The sequence below is a fragment of the Ornithorhynchus anatinus genome, chromosome X3, assembly GCF_004115215.2.
Source record: "Ornithorhynchus anatinus isolate Pmale09 chromosome X3, mOrnAna1.pri.v4, whole genome shotgun sequence".
In the NCBI taxonomy this organism is placed as follows: Eukaryota; Metazoa; Chordata; class Mammalia; order Monotremata; family Ornithorhynchidae; genus Ornithorhynchus; species Ornithorhynchus anatinus.
Genome location: NC_041751.1, coordinates 12,651,802 through 12,676,594, shown reverse-complemented (window position 1 = coordinate 12,676,594; position 24,793 = coordinate 12,651,802). Strand labels below are relative to the sequence as shown.

Sequence of the window (24,793 nt, the reverse complement as noted above, 5' to 3'; positions counted from 1 at the left end):
GCCACACTGTGCGAAGCACTGAGCGCCTTTCACCATCCGGTGGCCAGGAGAAGATCGATGCCCAGCGGCCGCAATGGCTCGGTGGACCCCGATCCGGCCAGGGCTATGGGGGCCCCGGGATTTCTCTTTTCACGTTTGCTTTTGGGGGGGAGGGGGGGCGTCAACCCGATTTGGGGGGAGCCCCGGGTTCCCCCCCAAGTGAAATGTGGCCCCCGCGGATAAATGAGCTCGTCGCCTTCCGAGCGAGGACCGGTGGAGGTTCCCAGCTCTGGGTTCGCCCAAGGCTCGCCCCTTCCCCCTGCCCATCTCCTCCGCCCCCTCCATCTTTCTTCTCGGTGGGATTCGACTTTCCCAGAGAAGATGGGTTTGGGATAAGCTCACCGCTGGGTCGACTCGGTTCGGAGTCGCTGTCCTAGAATGATTTATTCTTTTTTTTTTTGGTAATTATAGGGAGCTCCCCCCCCCCGACGCCCCCACCGCTTCACCCTGCCCATTTTACCCCCTCCCCAGCCCCCCAGCCCCACCCCAGAATCCTGCCTCTCCCCCCCTTAACTTTGGAAATGGATTCGGTTTTGAATTCGCATCTCCCTCCTCTCGACGGCATCCCCTTTTCCAGCCCCCTTCCCCTCTCGGAGGGTCGGAAGGTGGGGTGTGGTGGGAGAGGAAAGGGGATTTGGGATGCTTTCAAATGCCTGCCCCCCTCCCCCCCATCCCCACCCCACCCCCCGAGCTGGTCCTTACCTTGGTGTGGCTTCTTGTCCCGGCCCCTCTGCGTGCGTTCTGCGGCCTCCGAGGGGGTCTGGAGCAGCTAGAGTCCTCGGGGCTGGATGTGGGGGGGTCGGGCAGGGGGGCGGGGGTCTCCCCTTCTCGGTGGCTGCGAGCGAAGTGACTGGAGCCCGTTATAGCGCTATCGCCGTCGCGACTGCTGCTGCTGCTGCTGCTGCTGCTACTGCTGCTGCTGCTGCAATTCTCATCCTCCCTCCCTCCCTCCTCCTCCCTGCCGCCCCCTCCCCCTTTTCTTTCCCTTTTTTTTTTTCACCAGTGACAGTCTGGGCAGCCCAAAGCCACCCTCGCAAGGGGGGTGTGCCTTGAAAGGTTTTTTTTTAAAAAAAAAAAATTATTTTCACTCCTCCCCCCCTCTCTTTTTCATTTATTTATTCTCAAGACTGGGGAGGGCGGGAGGGATTGGAGGAGCCCCCGCCCCAGCTAAGATTTAAGGGGGGCGGGGGAGGCCACCCGGGGGTTTTAAATAAGGGGCGACGAGATGCGGGAGGACGCGGGGGGGAAATGGGGCGTCGAGGGCGCAGGTTGCACGGGGCTCGCCGCCCGCTTTCGGGGCCCACAGGAGGGGACCCTTCACACACACGTACACATAGGGGACCCTACACACCCGCGGGACCCTACACACACACTCGGGGGACCCTATACACACACAGGGGACCCTAGACACACACACACTCGGGGGACCCTAGACACACACAGGGGACCCTAGACACACACACAGGGGACCCTAGACACACAGCCACACACACACCCAGCCGGTGGGGATGGACAGGCGGGACCATCTCCGCCCCCCGAACATCCGGCCGCTTTAAATGGACCGACGGAGTCGCAAAGGCTGCGCGCCGGAGAGACCCCTGCAGAGATTGCGGCCTCGGAGGGGTGGGGGCAGCGTTTTGCGGAAGGTCGACCACCTCCTCCTCCGAGGAGCGGCCGGTCCTTGGCCGGCGAGGGGCCGGGGGGGCCGGGAGGGCCGGGCCGGGGGAGCCGGGGGAGCCGGGGGAGCCGGAGGAGCCGGGAGAGCGGGGCTCCGTCGCCCGGCCGGTCCTGGGGGGGTGACTTTCCTCCCAGAGCCGCTGGGCTCGACCGCAGCCCGAACGAGCCTCGGGGCTCCAGGCCGGCCGCCACGTTGTCGAAGGGCTGGAGATGTGCGAGGCGCTGGCGCCCTCTGCGCTCCGCGGCCTCGGAGCCGGCCGAAGGGGACGGGGCCGCCGGGGACCCTTCGCGCACACACACACACACACACACACACACACTCAGGTGGGGTCAGCCAGCCGCCCCAACACACACACATCCTCCGTTGGGGTCCTCGACCCGCCCTACACACACATGGTCTCTCTCAGGTGTGGTCATCGAGCCCCCTATACACACACACCCTCAGTCGAGGTCCTCGAACCCCCTACACACACACACAGAGAGAGACGCACACTCGGGTGTGGTCAGCCAGCCGCCCCAACACACACACATCCTCCGTTGGGGGTCCTCCAACCCCCTACACACGCGCGCACAAACACACACACACTCAGGTGTGGTCATCGAGCCCCCTGTACACACACATCCTCAGTCGAGGTCCTCAAACCCCCTCCACACGTACACCTATAGACACGCACTCAGGTGTGGTCAGCAAGCCGCCCCAACACACACACATCCTCAGGTGGCGTCCTCAAACCCCCTACACACGCACACACACACACACTCAGGTGTGGTCATCGAGCCCCCTATACACACACATCCTCAGTTGGGGTCCTCAAGCCCTCCCCCCCACGCACAAACACACATTTACATACACTCAGGTGTGGTCGTCAAACCCCCCATACCCACACATCCTCAGTTGAGGTCCTCGAACCCGTTACACTCATACACAGATATACACACACTCGGGTGTGGTCATCAAGCCGCCCCAACGCACACATCCTCAGTTGGGGTCCTCGAACCCCCTACACACTCACACGTCGGGAGTGGTCATCGAACCCCCTACACCCTCAGACGCTGTCATCAAAACACACACGCGGACGCACCCGACGACCCTCCCGATCCCCCAAGAGCTCAGATGTATCGACCGCGCTAGCGTTTTGGCTGGGAAAGGTAAGTCCCGCTGATATAGAGAACAGTAAATCTTCAGGGAATAAGGATTCGGACTGCCAAAAAACACACCATTATGTGTCGCCCAACCTTTTTAGCACTAGGATGCGGGGAACAGAAGTGTAATGACTTCGAAAAGATGGAACACGGTGTAGTCACGTAAACAAGTGGAGGGCTACGCAATAGCCGTGTAATTAGCCTGCTTAAAGTTAAAAAAAAAAATTCGGGGAATGCAGGATAACCCCTTCGTTTGCAACAAAATAGGATGGTCCCCTTATGTGACAAGGCATAGAAGAGCAGAGCTTTGTGCAGCAAACACACTCACAGGGAGATCAGAGTTACCCCATCAGAGAAGAGGCATTTTCACTGCCAAGTATATCGTTCTCATAGCAGGAGAAATACTAAATTCATGGCACCGCAAGCCCGATCTCTGTGCCCGGTCTGTGCTTCTTCGAACGGTGCATAACCTGATCTTTTCAAGCGGGCTTGTTATAATCCAGTTAGGTCTTATCCAAAAAGATATTGGACCCTGCTATTTTCTATCAGTACTTTTGTACTGAGTGTTCATCCCTATGGTCCTTCAGATATGTTGACAGCGTTTTGGAATTCCGAAATTTTAAGAATCCACCGTGCTACCGACTCAGTTTTCCTGATTGTGGCAGGCCCTTCAGGCAATGTGATTGGAATACAGATCCCCGGTTTCCATAGAAACTGGAGGAAAAGCCTGCACTAGCAGTATGAAATGCAGGTTCAGTGAACTGCGTCTTGCATCACTGAACATCGGTCAGATGTTCCCCCGAAACTTCAAAGAAGCAGCATCACTTACGATGCAGTGATTAAATTAGTGCCGTGAGTCTCAGGAATGGAAGTAATGAATCCAAATTTAAATCCTACTCAGAATGTTAGTCTCTAACTGAACCAAATCTCCTGATTAATGCAAAACCCTGGTTTCTAAAGTTACTCCTGTTTTCAATCGAGAAGATTCCTGCTAATATAGCTCGTCTTTTACAAGATGTCTGTCCTTGGAAAAAACAGAAATGTGTATTCTGGGGGGTCCCCAGCAATTGTATCTGAAGTCCTGGAGTTAAAGCAGATTGATAAAGGTTTCTATTAGAGTCCTAATGACCGGATTTAGCAACTAGTTTTCCCGGCAAAATCGCTGGAAAATATTAAATTCCAGCCCACATTTAGTCAGATTTCTTGATATAACACACATGCTTACGTTAACAAAATGTTAGTTTTGAACTATTTCATTAGTCGCCCTTGAGTGCCGTCGAGGATCTGAACTGACCCATCTGAACTCCCTCACATCCCAGCCTCATTTACTCAATCGTATCCACCTTTTCTCAGATTTCCTTCCTTCACACTGTGCTCCCAAACTGAAGCATTAGGAGGTGTATGTATTTCTGTGTGGCAGTTGGCAGGGAGGGGAGAGCAAGAGGTTGGTAGGAGGAGAGGGAGAAGAATCAGGTCTGAGAAGGAATCCAATGAGAGACAGTGCAGCTTGGACCAGGGATGGAGTCTCCAGTCACGGAAGACCGAATGGAGCCTCCATCTTGAGACTTAAGGACCGAAAACCTGAGCAGAAGAACTGATGATAGTAGTAGTGGCTTGCACAACACGATTTGCACTCTCTCATCCCTGTCAGTCATGTTCCCGCTAAGGCACAGGATCGGGTGCAAAGTGGTGTAGCGCACCGTGAAGTCGTATGGTCTTCACCCAGACTATCCTGCAACAAGCAGAATTGAAACTATCACCCTGGTCTCCTGACTGACCACGCAGTCCTCATCCCCCTTGACCGACAGGAGAGCTGAGGAATACCAAGGAGACCCACCTGGACCTGGAGATGGAGAAGCAGGACGGCGTTGCCGTTCTCTGAAAGGCATCCTCAAACACCTGCCTCCGATTGAGTTTCTTCAAATCCTGTGATTCAAAAATATATACCCAGAAAAATTGAAATACATTTTCGTTCAAGTAATATAATAATAATAACGGTATTTGTTAAGTGCTTACTACGTGCCAAGCACTGTTCTAAGACGGGGGTAGATACAGGGTGATCAGGTTGTCCCAAGTGGGGGTCAGAGTCTCAATCCCCATTTTACAGATGAGGTGACTGAGGCACAGAGAAGTTCAGTGACTTACCCAAGGTCACACAGCAGGTACGTGGCAGAGCTGAGATTAGAACCCACCGCCTCTGACTCCCAAGTCCGTGCTCTTCAATGGAATCATCTAACGTTGATAGCTGACTTTCGTAATGAAGTTCAACAATATGTTATGATCAGTAAAATGTAAAGGATATTCCCAGTAAATGAAGTGTCACCTCTCCACTTCCTTTTCCCATCCCAGGTTCTTCATTTCGTGGTCCCAGGAGGATCCCAAAAGACCAATTAAGACCGTGTTATCTTGCGTCAACCTCTGCATTTAGTACAGTGCTTGACAAAATGGTAAGCGCTTAATAATAATGATGTTGGTATTTGTTAAGCACTTACTATGTGCAGAGCACTGTTCTAAGCGCTGGGGTAGATACAGGGTAATCAGGTTGTCCCACATGGGGCTCACAGACCAATACCATAATAACGATTATAAAGTACTACGCATTATCGGGAAGGGATTGGACAACAAAACTTAAGGCATTAATTCAACATAATATAAATCCAGAATTTTAGATGAAATGACACTCTCCACAGACTAAACCGACCACAATAGAACTGAAAATTGTCCAGGAAAAAAGAAGCTGACCATGAGGAAATAATAAGTACAATTCATCGATCGATCGAGGAAGAGGAAAAAACTTCCTAAGGAGAATAGACTGGAAACTTTGGGACCCTACCACCTGGAAAGATAAAGCCAGAGAAGACACATAATTGAAATTCATAAAGTCATGAGAAACGTGGATGGGGCAAACTCAGAATTTTTGAAGCTTAAAAGAAGAAAGTTCCAAATAACTATAACAACAAAAGGGGATAGTTTGTCATGTAGCAGGAGAGAAACGTGGAATCCATTGCCAGGGGAAGCTTGGTCTGTCAAAAACATCATTAGGTTCAATTGGCGTTTGAACATATCGTTGGGCGGGAGAGACACCAAACGGTCAAAAGAGGAGAAGCTAGGGATCTCAGCGGTACCTCCCTAACCATTAGGCGACATGTCATTCCATCCTCCCAAGCATCTGTTGCCATCGCCTGAGATAGAATACTGGGCTGGAAGGACCATCGTCTGACGGAGGTTTGGTGCTTCATATGCTTTTTTTGGAGAACCAGCTTATAACTTGGTGACATTCGGGGTTATGTATAGGCCCTGTCTGCTGAACTTTCTTAAGCGCTGAGTTCAGTGCACTACACTCAGACACTCGGTAAATACAATCGCTGCTACTTACTACTTTCAAATCATGCTCTGATATCAGCCAGCAATTTATTGTAGTCTCTCAACTTCATATTCAAAGGGAGGCAAACGATACTGCCTTCAAATGCCAGTTTAAGGGGAGGTTGGAGGGGAGAGGGGGGAGTGAGGTGGGTGGGGGTTGGGGGCAGGGCAGACTCTGGTGGGTGTATGTGCTTCCTCAGGGGCTCCAGCCCCCTGGGAGGGAGGAGAATCCCAGAGATTTGCAACAGGGCTGTCACCAACCTCACCCCACCACTCCGAGCCAGCGCGGCATCCTGGAAACAGCTTTGGGGTCTGGGGACAGCTCTGCTGCTGTCCTGCCGTGTGCCCTTAGCCTCAGGATTAAATTCCTGTTTTCCCTCCTAGACTCTGATCCCCATGTGGGACAGGGACTATGTCCAGCCTGATTATCTTCTATCTACCCCAGCAGTCAGTACAGTGCTTGGCATATAGTAAATGCTTCACAGCTATCACAACTATAGTTACACTATTATTCTTCAACCACAGCGACTGGGAAGCTATAAGTGGAACCTTTATTGTTGTGGGGAGGTGTGCCATGAGGGGAAAGGACACACTTACACTCTGGTCACCAGGGTAGTCATTTGAGTGGCTTTCGGGACGTCCTCTGACGTCCTTAGCGTTCTTGGGCGCTTAATCTGACCCCATTCGACTGGCTGAATTTAAAGTATAGGAGCCCTTTGAGGAAGGATGCCCTAAATATTGTAATGCTACACTCTCACCCCACCTCAGCCCCAAAACACTTATGCACATATCTATAAATTATTTCTTTATATTAATGCCCGTCTCCCCCCTCCAGATTGTAAACTCTGTGACAGTGAACCCTATCTGGGGACGTGGACTCTGTCCAACCTGATTAGCTTCTATCTCAGCACTTAGTACAGTGCCGGGCATACAGTAAGTGCTTAAGCGTCAAAACAAACTAAACAAACTCAAGAGCAGACAGGTGTGAAACACTGCAAGTATGAGTCACAGTTGCCCTGAAGTGAGGTTTCGGCCACTTCCTCTCGCAGTGGGGCCTGAGTTAGTCACAGTCCTAGAGTTCCTCTTAGTCAATTACCTAAACGGCCTTGATATTGCCGAAATGATCCACACAACCTGACAGAGAGAGGTTATAGTGCATTCCACCGACAAGGATATCTTTTCCAATCTCCTCTCCCTCCATCCTTCACTTCCTAGCGTCCATGATTCTCAATTCCACATCCCCCCACCATCTCTCTCTCTCTTATCATTTCAGAGACTGGGAGCGGTAGTGTTGTCTATAGCATTTATCCTGGGCGCAGAGAAAAATATCAAGAGATGAGTTGGCTAAGACGACCCCGCACTATACTTAGGAGTTTTATCAGTTCTCAAGAAGCCAAAGCCATGACCCTGCTTTCAGGGAGGTTAGGGTCTAATGGGGATGATTGTACCATAGTTGAGAGAAAATGCATCTATAACATACACAAGTGAATACCTTCATAACTAAATAAATGACTATGAAATTCACACAAAACACACAGGTTACTAATCAGGCTGAGGGGCCTTTTCAGATCCTGGGATTTTTTTTTTTAAATGGAATTTGTTAAGTGCTTACTATATGTCAAAAACCATGCTAAGCGCTGGAGTAGATACTAGTTCATCAGGCTGAATAAAGGCCCTGTCCCACACGGGGCTCACATCTTGGGAAGTGCCCGTCATATCCTGACGATTTCTCCACCTCAAGCTCCATTCTGGGCTCACCCCTGAGGAGCACTACTAAACCTGGACAGTTGTTGGAGAGGTCTGTGAGGTTAGTGGTGGATCAGGGGTCCTTCTCATTCAGCAGAGAACCAAAAAGGCTCTTAGTCAAACCTGCCTTCTCCCTCCTGCAACATCTTGCCCCTTCCCTAAGCAAGCGGGATAATAAGTAGTCAATTCCCATTTTGCAGTTGAGGAAATTGAGGCGCAGAGAAGTTAAATATCTTGCCCAAGTCACACAGCATGCAAGTGGAGAAGGAGCATTGCCTAGTGGGAAGAGCACAGGCCTGGAAATCAGAGGATGTGGGTTCTAATGCAGGCTCTGTTAGATTGTGAGCCGCATGTGGGACAACCTGATCACCTTGTATCCCCCAGCGCTTAGAACAGTGCTTTGCACATAGTAAGCACTTAACAAATACCACAATTTTATTTATTTATGTCTGCTGTGAGATCTTGGGCAAGTCGCTTAACTTCTCTGTGCCTCAACTTCCTCAGCTTCTTAATCATAATCCGTGATTAGGGCATGGGTTGTAATCCCAGCTGTGCCATTTGTCTGCTGTGTGATCTTGGGCAAGTCACTGAACTTCCCTGTGCCTCAGTTACCTCATCTGTGAAATGGGGATTGAGACTGTGAGCCCCACATGGGACTGGGACAGTGTTCAAACCAATTCGCTTCTATCCATTCCAGAGCTTAATACTGTACCTGGCACATAGTAAGTGTTTAACAAAAACCATAATTATTTTTGTTATTATCTGTAAAATGGAAATTAAGGCTTAGAGCCCCGCATGGGCCACGGACTATCTCCGACCTGATTAGTTTCTATCCTAGTGCTTAGTACAGTGCCTGGCACGTAATAAGAGAGCACCAAATGCCATTCAAAAAAAATTAAAGTGGAGGAGCTTGGATTAGAACCCAGGTCCTCCAGCTCTCAGGTCCATGCTTTATCCAACTAGGCTATGCTGCTTGAAAAAAGGTCACTCCAGGAGCAATCAATCAATGGTATTAATTGAGCACTTAAAATGGGCAGAGCACTGTACTAAGCCCTTGGGAGAGTACAACAGAATTAGTAGATATCTTCCCTGCCTAAAACAACCTTACAGGGAAGCAGTGTGGCTTAGAGTAAAGATCCCGGTCTTGGGAGTCAAAGGTCATGAGTTCTAATCCTGGCTCCGCCACTTATCAGCTGTGTGACTTTGGATAAGTCACTTAACTTCTCTGTACCTCAAATACCTCATCTGCAAAATGGATATTAAGAATGTGAGCCCCACGTGGGACAGCCTCATTACCTTGTACCTTACCCCAGCGTTTAAAGCAGTGTTTGGCACATAGTAAGTGCTTCACAAATATCACCATTATCATTATTATTATTGCTACAGTCTAAAGGGGATCTTTCTGCTCTCCCTTTCTAGACTGTAAATTCTTTATGGTCAGGGAAAGTGTCTACTGTACACTCCCAGGCACTTAGTACAGTACTCTACAAATAGGAAGCGCTCAATAAATACAAGTGATTGGTCGGGCTTGGTAACAACTTCCAGTGACTGAATTATTATTGTCCTTGTTAAGCTCTATGTGCCAAACACTGTTCTAAGCACCGGGGTAGATATAAGGTAACTGGAACACCTGAACTACAGATTATCCACTCAGATCTGAATCTGTGGGGTATTTGGTTTTTATCAGACCTTCTATTGCACAGGATTGACACGGCTTAGCATTTTCCACTGAGGCTTCCGTTCCAATTCTTCTGAAGTCCAGTGATTCAATTCTGTAGTTTATAAGCTCCTTGCGGGAAGTGGTTACGACAGTGTCTACCAACTCTGTTCTATTATATTTTCCCAAGTTCTTACTACCATCTTCTACACACAATAAGGGGTCCGTAAATACCATTGACTGGTATGGGTGGGGGTTATGTTTGTTCTGGTTATCTTTCATCTCCTTCAGAACACAGCGTTGCTTGACCCAGAATAATTGTTTACTAAATCCCACTGTGATGGTGATGATGATTTTGAAATTTGACCCGGTTTCTGGGTTCTAACCAAATCTCCCACCGCTTTCTCAGCTCAAAATCCTAGGCTTCTTTTCCTGTCGAAACAGCTACTCAAATTGCCCTTCCCTGTAACATCCCATTTCCTTTCATTGTCCACGGGAGGGAGTCCTCTACCCAGAAAATATGATGGCGGGTTTCACTGATGCCCCTAAAGACAGAACTTTTCTCTACACTGAATTTGAATGTATTTATCTTGTCCCAAGTTAAACAAAATTGTCCTCTATTAAAGTGTTAGGATGTTCCTATAATGACAGTAGAAAAAGTACTACTAATGGTGTAGTGGCTATTAAAGACCTTTCCAGTCCCAGCACTCAGTGACCGTCCCTTCTCACGGGTAAACTGGAAAAAGTCACTATCCATCTTCTTCGTTCGTTATGTTATGAGACTACATTGAAGAATATATGTGCAGCTTCTCAGAGGAAAAAGCATAATATATTCCAGGCATATTTTTTAAGCAATGACGGTTAAACCTCCCGTAACTGGCATCCAGACCCTTGAAATAACCAGGAGGGCATTTGTGTAGATACAAAGTACCTTGGAACTTAACAATAGGACTCCTCTGAAGAACTCAAAGTGTTTTACTCCCCACCCGACCTTAAATTTCAGATTCCACTCTAACATTTCTACATTTACAACCCCATAGCACCTATGTATGTCTCTTTAAAATTATATGCTCTAAGTGTCTGTCTCCCCCTCTGGAATGGAAGATCTTTGTGGGAGGGGTATGTCTGCCAACTCTGTTGTAGTGTACTCTCGCAAGCGGTTCATACAGTGCTCTGCATGTAGTAAACCCTCAATAAATACCAACAATGATGATAATTTACAAACTTAAAACTTTTCTATTTCTATGAAAAGAAATAGTATATACATTTAAATATCAAGTCTCAAGTACCTAAATAAAGAAAACTGTGGGTGTAGTAATCTCTCCCATTTGCAAATCCAAAGTGGATTAGTTTGGGGTCTTCGTGTCTGTTAAAAAACCTATCCATTCCTGTTGGAAGGATGTTCCTCAAGTATGGTCCTTCTGAACTTGTTTGAATAATAATAATAATAATAATTGGGGTATTTCAGCACTAACTCCATGCCAAGCCCTGGAAAACCTACAAGATCATCAGTTGAACATAATCCCTGTCCCACTTGGGACTCACAGTATAAGAAGGAGGGAGAAAAGAAGTGGAGGTCAGTTTCCTGAGCACATCATGCTTAAACTTCCAGACATATCTGCAGGAAATAATAGGAAGGAGAAATCTTCCTCTGCAGAAGAGACAAGAGGCATCTATCACCTTTGGTCAGATATCCACCAAGTCCATAACACAAAACACTGAGGACCCTATACAACAGCAACCACTGTGTTCCATACACTGCACTAAGCACTTGGAAATCCAAGTTAGTGACAAAGACTCCACCCACAAGAAGCTTACGCTCTAACAAGGTGAGCTTCAAGAGGACGGCACTTATTTGGTCTGGGAGTAAAGCCGATGAGATGCACCTATAAAATAATTGGAGTTCACAATACCTATCGATAAAATTGTTTGGAATTGCATAAAGAACTTTTCATGTTATTGCTCCACAAATTTATACTTACAAAGATGCTAAAACACCTGACAAAGGTATTCCTTTTACTATAATGATCTATTCACATTCTCTTGTTGAAAAACTTGGTGAGTCAAGTGTGGTGCTCCCACTCCCCCCGCCCCACCACCAAGTCACATTTTCCCATTCCTGTGTTCAGGGGAATTATTTAATGTTTTACTGTCTATTGACTGTAAACTTATTGTGGGCAGGGAACATGTCTACCAAGTCTGTTATATTGTACTCTCCCAAGTGTTTAGTACAGTGCTCGGCACAAAGTGGATGCTCAATAAATACAAGTGATTGGTTGATAGATCCTTTTTTTCCAGGATTAAGGACTTGGACAGGTTTGTATACAATCAGCCACAAGAGGACACTATGGTCAAACCGTATAAGGTCAAGCTAAAAATATTGGGCCCACTGAAATCATTGATTTTCTCATATGTGTTGATTCGGGTACCTTTGAGGGTGATAGGAAGCTAGATTTTTCAAATTTGCTTAGGCCACCGTTGTGTTTTTGCTCAATAAAAAGGTTTATTTGTTGGAAGCAGATCCAAAGAAGTAGCTGACAAACTTTGTGCTGAAATGGCTATATGCTGAGGCCAATATCCGTTAGCTCACGTTGCATTAGTTCAGGAAAGTGCTATCGAAAGAGGACACAGAGCACGGGCTTTGGACAGAGATTAAAAGTGAGTATTGGAATGTCATTCAGTGATGGCCACAATAGTCAGCTTCCCTCTCCCCCCACCTCCCAGGTGAAATATAGGAGTAAAAGGATGTACAGATTAAGAAGTGTTTACTGGAGAAATGCTTTAGATCTTAAAATACAGGTGAGGCACCTGCATCATCATAGAACCTCAAGATTGAGGGTGCACTGAGAATAAATTGAGAAGCAGCCTGGCCTCGTGGAAAAAACACAGGCCCGGGAGTCAGAGGATGTGGCTTCTATTTCTGGCTCTGCCACATGTCTGCCATGTGTGATCTTGGGCAAGTCACTTTACTTTTCTGCACCTCAGTTACCTCATCTGTAAAATGGGGATTAAGACTGAGAGCCCCATGTGGGACAGGGACTGTGACCTGATTACTTTGTACCTACCCCAACACTTAGAACAGTGCTTGGCACATAGTAAGTGCTCAACAAATACCATAATAAATACCTCTCTTCTTTAGGAGAGAAGGTGTGTTTTCTCACCTAATGAAGAAATGGGGAGGAAAGACTAGAAGTATAGGACAGGATTCTTCTTGTTTTACCATTTAAGCTACCCGTGCACTGCGGATAATGGTTATGGGGTAGGCTCCAGCTGCCAGACTCATGGACAAAGCCACCCAAAGCCACCTACGCTTGACCTTGAAACCAGGAAGACCTAGTTTTGTTTCTCAGAGAGAAGGGAGGGAAAGCTTAAAACAGCTTCAGGCTCCCACAATGGAGACCTAATTGCGCACCAAGACTGAACAAAGTCTTGTAATGACTTTCTAAAATCCAACTAGTGCAAGATGATCAAATATTCACATTATTTTCATCAAATGCAAATCAGTGAGAAAGGATTAATCAAATCAAAAGGATTCATTGCACTTCTACCATGTACAGTTCACCATACTAAATGCTTGGGAGAAAAAACTAGTAGACATGATCTCAAGAGGCTTACCATCTAAGTGAGGGAGATACACTAAATTAATTTACAGTTAGGAGGAAGAAGCAAAAAGAGATATGTGTTGCATTGTTATATTGAACTCTCCTAAGAACTTAGTACAGTGTTCTGCACACAGTAAGTGCTCAGTAAATACTACTGATGATGAGGTAGTGCTTAAGTAACAGGATATGTGAGATATGTACATTGTGTTATGGAAGTGAGTTTTGCTTATTGTACTTCCCAAGCAGTCTCTCATTTATGCATCCTCACCATTCCTCTTAAGGTGGAGCTAAATTCAGTATAGTTTTTTAAATTGTTATTCTTTTTAAAAAAATGCTTTATAGAAGTAGCCAATTTAACTTTTTTGAGAACCCTGTGAGACAAGTAGGAATAGGAACTGGAGTCCCCACACTTCAGATCAGGAAACGAAGGATCAGAAAGGAAAAGCAAGTCATCTAAAGTCCATCAGCAAATAGGTGATTGAACTGGATCTAGAATCCAGGTCATCTTACTCCCACTGGGTCATGATTACCATTCCTCTCACATGGATAATCTGAGACAATGAGAATTTTTTCTCCAAGACCTACATTAAGAAAGGGGCAGAAACATCAGTAAAATATTAGACTACAGGTATCCAATTGCTTCTTCTAATCACTGATTTTTGCATCACATGTTTTCCATTAGCCACTGATTTTCTGTCTTTGCCCATCAGGTTTATTTTGTAATTCAACTCCAGTTCTTGGCATGATGACCCAGGCTGAAATCCCTCATTTTACCATATGAGAGGAGGGAGGGATGAGGAAGGTGGCTGACCTATGAACCCCTTGGATAGCTCCCAACTCTCCACTCCTGCAACCCCAAGACTCGTGCTCAAAATCTGGGATCGTTCCTCTACCCCACTGGAAGAAAAGAATGCTCCAACCTGAGGAGAAGAAGAAACAATGGCACTAGAGAGCTGAGACAGAATAAGGCAGCTTCCTGGAGAAAGAGAAAAATACTTACTGGTCAGTAGCCTTCTTAATAATAACTGTGATGTTAAAGTGCTTACCATATGCCAGGCACTGTTCCAAGCCCTGGAGTGGATCCAAGATAATCGCGTTGGACACAGTCCCCTCCCACTTTGGCCTCAGAGTTAAAGGGGGAGGGAGAGCAAGCATCTTATCCCAATTTAAAAGTTAAGAAAATTAAGACATTAAGTTAAGTGACTTGTCCAAGGTCACACATCAGGCAAGTGGCCATTCCAAGATTAGAACCTAGGTCTCCTGATTTCCAAGTCCATGCCCTTTTCAGCAGATCACACAGCTTCTTTTCTGTGAGACTCAGAGGCAGCAGTAGTAGACTGGCCTCTCACCAACTCCTACAAAGTGTGTTGCCTGCTCTGAAGTGGTGATCGGGCAGACATTTGGTCCAATGTATACTATCCAATGAATACTGTTTATGCACAGAAGAACAAATGGTACTGCCCTTCTGGGATGCTCTGGGATCAATAGGGACCCTGCTGAAGGTTTCCTCAATCCCAACATCCCCTGGGACTGATGAAAGCAGAGAAATAGGATCATCCTCAAGATGAATGTCTGGTGGTGTGATTGCTAGAGAAGACAAAAACTGAATTCATTTAAATGCTTCAGACCAGGATCCATTTTAGAAAAGAAGAAAAAGTATCTTTTTAACAATCAGTAATATTTACCGAGCACCGACTCAGTGTGAAAACACTATATTAATCTCTTGGTAGAGTAAAATACAGTCAGTAGACCTGATTCTTGCCCTCCAGGAGTATATAATCTAGAGCAGTCTGGCTAACCTAGAGAAAAGGTCTTTAAGCTAGGTTTGGTCAGGGTGGATGAATAGAGCTCAAGGGGAAGTGAAAGTTTCATTGTTTGGGAGGGAGGATTGAGCTCCAGAAGATGCACGGTGACAAGCTAAATAGGAGAACACAAGGGACCTACAAATTGAAATGTTTGTGTTCAAATGCAAAGAGCATGGGGAGAAAATGAAATGAAAGAGATGTTTCCTTGGGGCCACGGTTACACTGTGACTGGGTAAACTGGTGGGGAAACATTCATGGCTCATGCTAAACTAAAAGAGTAGTGGTTGTTTAGCAAGGATAAGGGGGAAAGGGGGTGATTTTGCCTTCATTATCAGAAATTCAGGCAATGGAAGAAGCCCTTAGTACTGACCTCTGCAAACAGTAGGCACTCAATATATATTATTGATTGATTGTTATACTAGAACTGGTATTTTGTTCATCAACCACCAATTATATTTCATAAAGAATCTTAAATGAGTACAATAGAACATGGAGATTTAGAAACGGGAGGTGGCATTATTTTCCATTCAGACTGCTTTACCTCTATGGTACATAGATCTAAATGATCTCCAAGGAGAGTCCAGAGCCAATAAATAGTATTTATTGAGCAATTACTGTATGTAGAGAACTGTACTAAGCACTTGGGAGAGTACAATAGAATCATTGACACAATCCCTGACCGCAAGGAGCTTACAATCTATCATATAAGGCATGTGTATGTATGTATATCGTATCTATCCAAATATTATCTTCTGCAAATCTCTCTTCCTGACAGCATCTGGATTTCAATGAAACCTTTAAATTACTCAAATACAGTAATAAACAAGGCTTTCATTTGACATCTTTAAAACATTTTTTCCCTTTTTAACTTTTCTTTCTAGGATTTTTGAATATGAATCCAGCTTAAAAGCTCTATGGGGACATTTTACTAATGCCAAGGAAAACTTGTTGCTTTGGAGAGATTTTAACTCCCTTCCTTGAATTCCTCTGAGGCTTCAGAAATTTTCCCAGATTCAAAAAGAAAAGAAAAAGTGTCAGGGAAAGATTCAAACAGCACTTGATGTTAGAAAAGCCAAGCCAAGAAACCGAAAAGCTGGGTAAACTTTTCTTTGGGGTCAAGTTTTTGAGGCAAAGTGGGTGGATGGAATTTAGGAGGAGTTGGCGACAGCGTCTACCCCATTTTGTGACCTCAGACCAGGCCCTTGGGATCGTGAGCTTCCTGTCCATTTCCCAGAGGTGCTCTGTGGTTTACATTTTGAAAAGTTTATTTAAATAACTTAATTGCTCACCCTGTATTCACTTGAGGATTTCAGACAAGTTAGTTTCAACATCTTTAAATGCCCCTCAGCCTAGATTTCTATATTTTCTAACATTTAGAGGTCCCACACAGTCCCACCCGAGATGAAGTGTGAGAAAATGTAGACTTTTCAGAATTTAAACAAGTAATTTGGTCGAGTTATTTAGTGGCTAGATTGCATGTGTGCAAGAAATTAAATGTATTGTGAGCAGTTTTGCTTGTTTATTTTGTACTATTCATATAAATCTCCCTTATTTCTTTAGTTTCCAACCTGGAAAGGTATGGTCTATTTCTAAAAAGAGGAATCAAGAAAGGATCGCCAAGTTTTACAAAAGTGACATATTAATTTAGTTAAAATGAGAGATTTTGAAAAGTGACAGGGATACAGTTAAATACACTTTGTAGCTTTTCCCTTTATTAATAATAACACTAACTGCAGAATTTATAATAGCAATGGTATTTGTTAAGCACTTACTATGTGCCAGGCACTGTTCTAAGCTCTGGGGTGGATACACACACAGTTCCTGTCCCATGGGGGGCTCAAAATCTCAATTCTCCATTTTACAGATGAGGTAACTGAGGAGTGAAGTGACTTTCCCAAGATCACCCAGCAGAGAAGTGGCAGAGTCAGGATTAGAACCCATGACCTTCTGACTTCCAGGCCCGTGCTCTACCCACTACACAGGCTGCCTCTCCCATTTCTTAAGGGCTTCCTGTGAGGCAAGTACTGTTCTAACTCCTCTAGATTGTAAGGTCATTACTAGGGGGAGGGAAGGTGTCTGCTAATTCAGTTGTGTTTTCTTCTCCCAAGCGCTTAGTACAATGCTCTGTACACAGTAAATACCATTTACTGATTGCTCAGGCAGATACATATTAGGGTGGACACAGTCCCTGTCCCTCAAGGGGTTCACAGTATAAGTTGGGATATTGACTCTCCATTTTAAAGATGAGAAAACTCTCTGAAAGTTTTCCTTGTTTCCTTTTGCTCTACCGCTCTGCAACCCACTCAATCCTGTATATAAGCTGGTCTTCATGCTTAAAGACAATGCTGTGGTTGGTGAAATATCTTCTCTCTGACTGTGCACAGACATAATTTTCTACAGTCTGCCTGCATGGAGAGAGAAAGGGGCACCTTTTTAAGCCTTTGCCCAACAAGGAAAATCAATAAATGGTATGTACTGAGCACTTACTGTGAGAAGAACACTGTTCTAAGTGCTTGGGAAAGTACAATACAACAGAGTTGGTAGACACGATACCTACGCACAAGGACTTTGCTATCTACAAAGAAGTTATAGGTATGAAATCTCAGGTCAGGGACAAGGGGACTTCAAGACTTCAAGTAATAGATTCTACTGCTAGCGGTATGGTGCCGGTCATATTCCCTCGAGTCTTGGTGTGTAATGAGCAATCACACAAACGGGTGCAACACATTCCAAAGCAGATACGCAGTCTTCATTCGCATTAGCCAACTGCAGGCAGAACCAGGACTAGAACCAGGTTTCCTGATTCCCAGAGCCATGTTCTTTCCACTTGCCCAAGAGAAGGATTATAGGGATAAGCAGTTCACTCCCAAATAGGGCTTCTCAGACCCAAAGGTGCAAAAATTGGAAAATCAGACTCTACAAATTTAGAAGCCAGGATGAGACTCCCAGTAAAACGTGGATCAGTGGATAGAGCCCGGGCTTGGGAGTCGGAGGTCATGGGTTCGAATCTCAGCTCTGCCACTTGTCAGCTGGGTGACTGTGGGCAAGTCACTTCACTTCTCTGTGCCTAAGTTACCTCATCTGTCAAATGGGATTAAGACCGTGAGCCCCACGTGGGACAACCTGACGTCCTCGTATCTACGCTAGCACTTAGAACAGTGCTCTGCACATAGTAAGCGCTTAACAATACCAACATTATTCCAAGCCAAACAGGGGCAGTGAACACTTCGATGAAAATGAGCAAAGTGCTATAGGAGCCCAGAAGGGAAAGCGGACAGCTCCAATGCTGAACGAAATCAACAGCTGCCACTATTCTAGAGCAGTGGGGGGCACCTCCAAATAGTCCTGTGGTGGCTTATTTTTAAACACACATGCCCATGAGCTACAATTCCCAGCAATTAGGTTCAAATAACTCTATCAAGAATAGACTGTAATCCCTTTGTTCCAAGACAAATGTGACTTGAAATATCTGCTAAATGGATTTTAGAAATTCTAGGATTCCCAGGAGGAACCAGAGCATTTAAGTGTTTTGCCCATCCCACCATTAGCTCCACTTATATGATAAATGCCACTAAATTGCCTTTTCCTTTAGTAGTTTGTATTATCCAATATCACCCTAGTTTAGTCAGTATATGAAGACACTGTGGTCAGTTGGCTAGTAGTCAGGGTTTAAGATTTTATTTTCAGCCTCTGACTCACTGGGCCTTTAAGTGAATAATTTATTCAACCGCTCTGGGCCTCATCTGTGAAATCACGATAGCCAGACCCCTTCCTTCATTGAATGCGATGAGGATTAGGTAAGAGCTTGGTTTCCTTCAAATAGGAACTTGAAGGATTGATTTTATTATCATTATTAGAAGTGACAATGGTATTTAAGGAGTGCCCAGTGTTTGCAATGCACTTGGGAAAGTACATAGAGAAACGACACCTTTCCTGCCTACAAATGCCATTCATATTAGCCAACCACACTCCAAATATCTGCTCCTTGTCTTCCCCAAGTCTCTGAATGCACATTAAATATCTTTGGTAAACTTTATGGTTCCCAGATCAGTGAAAGCAACAGCCCGTATGTGGGATCTCCGAACTAGGCGTTCTTGAATTAATTTCTACCTACCCCAGTGCTTAAAACAATGCTTGATGCATAGTGAATGCTTAACAAATACCATAATTATGTTATAATTAATGAAAAAAATCAATCAGTATTTTTTAATGGTATTTGTTAAACACTTCTGTGCCCGGCACTGTACTATGCACTTGGGAGAGTGCAATACAGTCAAAGTTGGTATACCTAAAGGACTTCATTACCAAGGAGATTTTTTACTTTTATCTCCAAAGTGTAGCACTAATAATAATAATAATAATAGCATGTATTAAGCATTTACGATGCACTGGCTTAGATAATGTAATCAGATCAGACTGCCCCTGACCTGTACAGAGCTCGTAACACAAAAGGGGGAGATTTTACTCTGGTTTTACAGATGGGGAAACTGAAGCTTAGAAAGGTTAAATGACTTCCCAGTGTCACACAGCAGTCAAATAGAGTAGCAAGGACGAGAACCCAAGGTCTCTTAAATCCCAGTTCCATGTTCTTTCCTCACTCTCTCACCCTGAAAAATATTTCCAGCAACATATGTTCATTATGAAAATAGCAGGACCTCTAATAAATGGTGAAGCCAGATGTGTGGCATACATCAATTGAACATCCCAGATCAAAGTCATCTCTAACAATAACAACCTGGCTTTTATGGCTACCCTCGATGGCAGAATTACCAAACTGCAAGATTAGCACCAAGAACAAACAATGAAGAGGGCCCACCCATTATTTTCAGGAAATAAAATTTAAATCACTTGATAATATAGGGCTTGGGGATTCCCACACTTCCACCACTGTGAATGCGAGAACGTTTTTAGGCCCTGACATTGTTCTGCAGGAAATTCTCCTAAAACATTCTTAGTAGTTCCTGGAATTCTCTGCCTCCCTTTTCCCAAGTGGATGGCTCTCTCTGATCAGTCTATTTTCCCAGGCTGGAGGGCAGCGAGGAGGGAGATGCCATCTCAGCAGCCAGTGACAAAACCACTCAACTGCTGTCAAATCTTAATCACTGAGACTTTGTTGGGGAACTTAGACATTGGGTAACATAACAGTAGAATGAGTACTGGTGATTTTCTTAGTTGAAGTCTTTCTCTGTAGAGAGTTCTATATAAACATGATTCCTGCATGTGAGGAAGGATGGTCTAGTGGAAAGAGCATGGGCCTGGGAGTCAGAGAACCAGGGTTCTAATTCGGACTTCACTTGCCTTCTGTGTAACTTTAGGCAAGTCACTTAACTTCTCTGGGCCTCAGTTTCCTCATCTCTAAAATGGGATTCGATAACTGTTCTCCATCATACTTAGACCTTGAGCCCCATGGGGGACAGGAACTGTGTCCAACCTGATTATCCTGTATCTACCCAAGTGCTTCTTACAATGCTCGGCATGTTGTAAGCATTTAAATGCCACTATTATTACGATAGTAAATCTGATCCTTTGATACGTTCCATTAGATACAACTAAGAAGCACCCTCCAGAATTCCTACTTAGTCGAGTGCTCTGCACATAATAGGCATTCAAATACTATTGACCTATTGATAAATGCCCCCCGATTGATCATAAACATGTAAATGGAAGTCATGCCTCAAGTTCTACCCTGGCTCCGAGAGTTCACTGGGACCTTCTCAAAACAAACCACGTTGAATTTGAACAAAAACATTCCCCACTAAATTTTAAGCTCCTTGAATACAGAGATCATATGTCTACTTATTCTATTGTATTCTCCCAAGAATTTAGTGTAGTGCTCTGAACACAGTTGGCCCACGACACTATCGATTGATGGATTCAGTCAATCAGTTATTTTATGGAGCTCTACCTTCATACACAGTACTGTAACAGAGAAGCAGCGTGGCTCAGTGGAAAAAGCGTGGGCTGGGGAGTCAGAGGTCACGGGTTCTAATCCCAGCTCCGCCGCTAGTCAGCTGTGTGACCTTGGGCAAGTCACTTCACTTCTCTGTGCCTCAGTTACCTCATTTGTAAAATGGGGATTAAAAAAACTGTTAGCCCCACGTGGGACAACCTGATAACCTTGTATTCCTCAGCGCTTAGAACAGTGCTTTGCACATAGTAAGCGCTTAACAAATACCACAATTTTTATTAAGAGCTTGGGAGAGTAAAATACAGTTGGTAGACAAGATCCCTGCCTCAATGAATTTACAGTCTAGCAGTGGAGATTATAGTTTAGCAGGATGGATCAGATTACCGTTCTTTGGGATCCAACCTTGTATGCAACCCAATGGCCACTGAGTCAGTCAGTCAATCATACTTATTGAGCACTTACTGTATGCAGAGCACTGTACTAAGCATTTGGAAGAGTACAACAAAATAACAGACACATTCCCTGCTCACAACAAGCTTCATTCATTCCTTTCAAGATGTACGCTATCTGTTGTAAGCACAGTAAAATAGCTCTGTTTCATAGATGTAAAGACCACTTAAATACTTGGGTTTCTCTTTTTCAATTTGACTTTTTTTTAGCATGATCAAAAAAATTTACAACCTAGTACTTTGCCAGTACAATTGCTTAATTTATAGAAGGATATAAGGAGCAATTGATAGATCTGTTTTTGTTCTGCTAGCTTACAATGTCTCATATGTCACTATTCTTCTTTATCAACTGCTTATTTGTTAAGTCCCTTTTCTTTGAATTTCCTTACTGACAAGTGACGATCTTTCACCAGTGGCTAATAAAAAATTTTCAATCTAAAGAATCAAAATCAACCTTGAATAGGAAGTCAAAAACTTGATCTTGGTTCACTTTCTCTCTTGGTTCCTTAACTTTAAAATAAGAACCTTCTTCATTTGGCAAACCTCAGGCCCAACAGGTGATATGAAAATAAAACTCCTGTTACTGATGGTCGGTGATATCTGCAGAGTACAGACAGTGCCCCCAGCACTATTCAGGGCATAGAATTTCATAGATTCCCAAATAGCAATAGAAATGCTTCTAAGAGCCACCCTCTGATCTCCAAGATACTGAAAATCCCATTTTAGAGGTGATACAGTCTGCTTTACAGAAATGTGCATGGGGAAGATAAAGATATCTACATTCTATTGGCATCCTTCTGACCAACCCTTGAAATAGTCTGGGGGAGGGTGGAAAGAGCAGCTGTAGACCTATCTTTTCCATCCAGTATGCAGAAGGGGTTGACACTGACATTGATAATAGGGATAAAATAACTGCTCTCCCTCTCTCTTAGATTGAAAGTCCCGTTTGGTGTGGTACGTGACTATCTTAAGTGTATCTCAGGACTCGGCATGTAGTAAACGGGTAGCCAATATCATCCTTATTATTTTCTATGTGTAAGAAGGAGATACACACAGTCTTGAGGAAGTCTACGGGGCTCCCCAAGGAGAAATCGGAAAGGGAGCCTGGCTGTCATCCTGCCAGATGCAAATCTGGTTATAGTTTTTAGTAACCTCAAAGAGCACAGAGAAAGGAAGTTAGTTCAGCTGAACTTGAGGTTCTTCCAACTAGACCTTCCTCACTAAAACATGCAGGACAAAGGGCACTGGTTACACAAACAATCGATTGCATTTATGTGTGCACAGCATTGTATTTTTTTGTACTTTCCAAATTCCTAGTAGAGTGCACCGCTTGAAATGGCTGCTCAATAAACAATGCTGGTTGATTGACTGGTGGCTCTCCTAGAGGAAGATGGTGATGTTGAAAGGAGTTCTTATCGTTGGATGAGACTGAGTATAAGCATATAAGACACAGGGAACTCTAACCTCAGCATGGGAACTGCCACAGAGGAGGCATGGCCAAGAAACACTAAGATAAGATAGAGCAAGTGGAAAGCAGGAGAATACGGAGAGAAAGGATGAATCTTTCTGGATTACATCACTGTGGGCAAGAAATGTGTCTCTATATTGTTGATTTTCTTGTATCCACCCCAGTGTTTAATATAGTCCCTGGCACATAGTAAGCACTGAACAAATACCATAATGATTTTTTATTATTATGGGGAGGGTAGACACTGATGGCACTTGAGAATACTGGGGGCATAGGTAATGCCACATGTTGAACCAAGCATGCCTCTTAACATGATGATATCCTAAATTCCAAGTTCACTCCAACCTAGAGCCCGTCTGTATGAGGGGTATTTGAGGGAGTGGGAGATCTATTGAGAATTTATGTCTCGCTATGCTGTTCTCTCCCAAATATTTATTAGAGTTTTGCACTCAGAAGGCCCTCAGTAAGTATCGCAAACCCAGTGCACTGCTTAACGACTGTCAAATTTAATTTACATTCCTCATGCTGCAGGTTTAATTTGACTTGATAATTCCCACATCATATACCAGTGGCATTAGGTGGTATCTAATTTCTCCTTGAACAGACGTGAAGATTAGACAACGAATATAGGACTGAGTGTACAGTATGTTCTTTTCAGACTCTAATGTGGCAGACAGCTTAGCTAAAAAGAGGTTAGGATGAGGATGGCTAATTCAGAAGACCACAGAGAAAAGACATGTTTAAAATAGAAATAGCACCAGTTATGTCAAATCAGAAATCAGAGTTTCCTTTGAAGCTTCTTTCATGTGAGATTTATGAATTAGTGGTCAGAGGTCCTAGGTTCAAATCCCAGCTTTTTTACTTGCCTGCTGGGTGGCCTTGGGCAAGTTACTTAACTTCTCTGGGCTTCAATTTCCTTATCTGTAAAATGGTGTTTAGTTACCTCCTCCCTCTTCCCCTTGGACTGTGAGTCCCAAGTGAGCCCAGGACTATGTCTGAACTGGTCAGCCTGTATCTACCCCCCAGAGCTCAGTATAGTGCTTGGAACATAATAAATACTTAAATACCATTATTATTAGAAGAATCTACCCTTCAGCCATCTCATACACTCATGTCTTTATTTATGCCCATCCTCAGTTCTGTGTACATAGGATATTTAATTGAACATGCAATTTTATTTGTTCCATTCCTACTGCCTGTGAAAATCTCTTTATCTATCTCTCCTAATAGAGTGTAAACTCCTTGTGGGCAAAGAATGTGTTTTGTGCTTCTGTTGAAGTGCTTAGTACTAAATAAATAAATAAATGAATCTTGACCATTAATCCTATGTCATGTCACATTTTTATTCACATTCTAGGAGAAGATACCTACTGGAGCAAGCAGAAATGACATTTAGAGTTTCACACTAGTTTAGTTAAGTAGGATCAACTACAGAACCTCTGGAAAAGTAATTTGTAAAATGCCTTTTTGGATGGATAAGTCCAGGGATAAACCTCATTAAACAATTATTTCACCTTTATAAAATAATTCAGAGCATAACATCCAAATCTTAAAGAGTTGTAATATGTTTATACATATGGAGTTATGGAAGTAGAAGGCTGTTCTGCTAACTGTAGCAGCGGCTTTTCAACTGCAGAGAAGAATGGTCCAGTTACTTGATTTGACACTCTGCTTTCTTTATAGTGCCATCTAGCAGGCTAACTCCTTCTGAATCATGATGATAATAATAGTAATAATGGTATTTGTTAAGTGCTTACTATAGGCCAGAGAGTGTTCAAAGTACTGGAGTAGATACAAGGTAATCACGTTGGACACAGTTCCCGTCCCACATGGGATTTACGATCTTAATCCCCATTTTACAGATGAGGTACCTGAGGTTCAGAAATTAAATGACTTGCACAAGGTCACACAGCAGACAAGTGGCAGATCCAGTATT

The 24,793-nt window shown here is 44.4% G+C and overlaps 1 protein-coding gene and 1 long non-coding RNA gene across 2 annotated transcripts in view; both read right to left on the bottom strand.

Annotated features, from left to right (window-relative positions):
- The window catches only part of BASP1 (brain abundant membrane attached signal protein 1), a 71,480-nt gene extending 70,513 nt beyond the window's left edge, over window positions 1–967 (bottom strand). The window contains exon 1 of the mRNA XM_001509231.5: window positions 742–967. The gene's annotated coding sequence lies outside the window, so the exon portion shown is untranslated. The remainder of the gene's footprint in view (window positions 1–741) is intronic.
- A 2,057-nt stretch (window positions 968–3,024) lies between these two features.
- LOC103164748 overlaps window positions 3,025–24,793 on the bottom strand; it is a 117,740-nt gene continuing 95,971 nt past the window's right edge. Inside the window, exons 3-4 of the long non-coding RNA XR_484311.3 lie at window positions 4,697–4,785; window positions 3,025–4,591 (exon numbers count right to left, since the gene is read on the bottom strand). This is a non-coding gene — a long non-coding RNA (uncharacterized LOC103164748). The remainder of the gene's footprint in view (window positions 4,592–4,696; window positions 4,786–24,793) is intronic.